The sequence below is a fragment of the Scyliorhinus torazame genome, chromosome 6, assembly GCF_047496885.1.
Source record: "Scyliorhinus torazame isolate Kashiwa2021f chromosome 6, sScyTor2.1, whole genome shotgun sequence".
NCBI lineage: Eukaryota > Metazoa > Chordata > Chondrichthyes > Carcharhiniformes > Scyliorhinidae > Scyliorhinus > Scyliorhinus torazame.
Window position 1 is genome coordinate 253,003,615 of NC_092712.1, and position 3,854 is coordinate 253,007,468.

A 3,854-nucleotide genomic window follows, 5' to 3' on the forward strand; every position below is an offset into this window, starting at 1 on the left:
TGCGTGGAGGAGATAAAAAAGGAAATGAAGAAAGAGTTGTTGGCCCCGATATTACAGGCGATTGAAGGGCTGAAAGAGGAACAAAAGACCCAGGAGCAGGAGCTTCGGGTCGTGAAGGCGAAAGCAGCAGAGAATGAAAACGATATACAGGGCCTGGTGGTGAAGTCGGAGATACAGGAGGCACACCAGAAACGATCTGTGGAGAGATTGGAGGCACTGGAAAACAACGCAAGGAGGAACAACTTGAGGATTCTTGGCCTTCCTGAAGGTGTGGAGGGGGCGGATGTCGGGGCATATGTGAGCACGATGCTGCACTCGTTAATGGGAGTGGAGGCCCCGACGGGTCCGTTGGAGGTGGAGGGAGCATACCGAGTTATGGTGCGAGGATCGAGAGCAGGAGAAGCTCCCAGAGCCATAGTGGTGAGATTTCTCCGTTTTAAGGATAGAGAAATGGTCTTTAGATGGGCGAAGAAAACTCGGTGTAGTAAATGGGAGAACGCGGTGATCCGCGTCTATCAAGATTGGAGTGCGGAGGTGGCGAGAAGGAGGGCGAGCTTTAATCGGGCCAAAGCGGTACTTCACAAAAAAAAGATAAAATTTGGAATGCTGCAACCGGCAAGACTGTGGGTCACATATCAAGGGAGGCACCACTACTTTGAGACGGCGGATGAAGCGTGGACTTTTATTGTAGAAGAAACATTGGAATGATTGGACTACGAAAATGAACGTTTGGACAAAGTGGTGGGACGAGTGGGGGGGGGGGAAGAGGGATTGTATGATTAATCCTGCGGTATGGTAACTTTTCTTTCTCCCACAGGTGGTGATGGGGGGAGGTGGGGAGGGAGAGGAGATGGGGCGTTGGCCATGGGAGGCGGGGCCGAGGGAGAGGCGCGGGCTTGGTTCCCGCGCTATGATAATTATGGCGGGAATAGAGAAGCAGGAAGGAGGGGGCGCCGCACGGGGCGAGCCGTGATCACGGGGGGAAGCCGAGGTCAGCCAGAGTTTGCTGACTTCTGGGAGCAACATGGGGGGAGTAATTACGCTAGCGGGGAGTCTAGCGGGGGGGGGGGGGGGGGGGGGGGGGGGGGGGAATTACTGGGTTGCTGCTGCTGGGGAAAGGGGGGAGTGGGTACAGGAAAGGATGGGCGGGGGGGCACCGTCTGGGAGAAATACAGCTGCGTGGGGACTGGGCGAGAAGCTGGGAAAAGATGATGGCTAACCGGCAAGGTGGGGGTTGGGAAGCCCCCCAACTCGGCTGATCACGTGGAACGTGAGGGGGCTTAACGGGCCGATAAAGAGGGCACGAGTACTCGCACACCTTAAGAAACTTAAAGCAGATGTGGTCATGTTACAGGAAACGCACCTGAAACTGATAGATCAGGTTCGGTTGCGCAAAGGATGGGTAGGGCAGGTGTTCCATTCGGGGCTGGATGCGAAAAACAGGGGGGTGGCTATATTAGTGGGGAAGCGGGTAATGTTCGAGGCAAAGACTATAGTGGCGGATAACGGGGGCAGATACGTGATGGTGAGTGGCAAATTACAGGGAGAGATGGTGGTGTTGGTAAACGTGTATGCCCCGAATTGGGACGATGCCAATTTTATGAGGCGAATGCTAGGACGCATCCCAGACCTAGAGACCGGAAAGCTGATAATGGGGGGAGACTTCAACACGGTGTTGGAACCAAGGCTGGATAGGTCGAAGTCCAGGACTGGTAGGAGGCCGGCAGCAGCCAAGGTGCTGAAGGATTTTATGGAGCAGATGGGAGGGGTGGACCCGTGGAGATTCAGTAGACCTAGGAGTAAGGAGTTCTCGTTTTTCTCCTATGTCCATAAAGTCTATTCACGCATAGACTTTTTTGTGTTGGGTAGGGCATTGATCCCGAGGGTGAGGGGAACGGAATATACGGCTATAGCCATTTCGGATCATGCCCCACACTGGGCAGACTTGGAGATAGGGGAGGAAACAAGAGGGCGTCCACCCTGGAGAATGGCCATGGGACTAATGGCGGATGAGGGGGTGTGCTTAAGGGTGAGGGGATGCATTGAAAAGTACTTGGAACTCAATGACAATGGGGAGGTTCAGGTGGGAGTGGTCTGGGAGGCGTTGAAGGCGGTGGTTAGGGGGGAGCTGATATCAATAAGGACACATAAAGGGAAGCAGGAGAGTAAGGAACGGGAGCGGTTGCTGCAAGAACTTTTGAGGGTGGACAGACAATATGCGGAAGCACCGGAGGAGGGACTGTATAGGGAAAGGCAAAGGCTGCATGTGGAATTTGACTTGCTGACCACAGGCACTGCAGAGGCACAATGGAGGAAGGCGCAGGGTGTACAGTATGAATATGGAGAGAAGGCGAGCAGATTGCTGGCACACCAATTGAGGAAAAGGGGAGCAGCGAGGGAAATAGGGGGGGTGAGAGACGAAGCTGGAGAGACGGAGCGGGGAGCGGAGAGAGTGAATGAAGTGTTCAAGACATTTTATAAAAAATTGTATGAAGCTCAACCCCCGGATGGGAGGGAGAGAATGATGGAGTTTTTGGATCGGCTGGAAATTCCCAAGGTGGAAGAGCAGGAAAGGATGGGATTGGGAGCACAGATCACGGTAGAAGAAGTGGTGAAAGGAATTAGGAACATGCAGACGGGAAAGGCCCCGGGACCGGACGGATTCCCAGTTGAATTTTACAGAAAATATTTGGACTTGCTCGCCCCGCTACTGACGAGGACCTTTAACGAGGCAAAGGAAAGGGGACAACTGCCCTCGACTATGTCAGAAGCAACGATATCGCTTCTTTTAAAGAAGGAAAAGGATCCGCTACAATGCGGGTCCTACAGACCAATCTCCCTCCTCAATGTAGATGCCAAGGTCCTGGCCAAGGTAATGGCAATGAGAATAGAGGAATGTGTCCCGGGGGTGGTTCATGAGGACCAAACTGGGTTTGTGAAGGGGAGACAGCTGAACACGAACATACGGAGGTTGTTAGGGGTAATGATGATGGCCCCACCAGAGGGTGAAACGGAGATAGTAGTGGCGATGGATGCCGAGAAAGCATTTGATAGAGTGGAGTGGGATTATCTGTGGGAGGTGTTGAGGAGATTTGGGTTCGGAGAGGGGTATGTTAGATGGGTGCAGCTGTTGTATAGGGCCCCAGTGGCGAGTATGGTCACGAATGGATGGGGATCTGCATATTTTCGGCTCCATAGAGGGACAAGGCAGGGATGTCCTCTGTCCCCATTACTGTTTGCACTGGCGATTGAGCCCCTGGCGATAGCGCTGAGAGGTTCCAAGAGATGGAGGGGAATACTTAGGGGAGGAGAAGAACACCGGGTATCTTTATATGCGGATGATCTGCTACTATATGTGGCGGATCCAGCGGAGGGGATGCCAGAAATAATGCGGATACTTGGGGAGTTTGGGGATTTTTCAGGGTATAAATTGAACATGGGGAAGAGTGAGCTGTTTGTGGTGCATCCAGGGGAGCAGAGTAGAGAAATAGAAGACCTACCGTTGAGGAAGGTAACAAGAGACTTTCGTTACCTGAGGATCCAGATAGCTAAGAATTGGGGCACACTGCACAGGCTAAATTTGACGCGGTTGGTGGAACAGATGGAGGAAGATTTCAAGAGATGGGATATGGTAGCATTGTCAATGGCAGGGAGGGTGCAGGCGGTTAAGATGGTGGTCCTCCCGAGATTCCTCTTTGTGTTTCAGTGTCTCCCGGTGGTGATCACGAAGGCTTTTTTCAAAAGGATAGAAAAGAGTATCATGGGTTTTGTTTGGGCCGGGAAGACTTCGAGAGTGAGGAAGGGATTCTTACAGCGTAGTAGGGATAGGGGGGGGCTGGCACTACCGAGCCTAA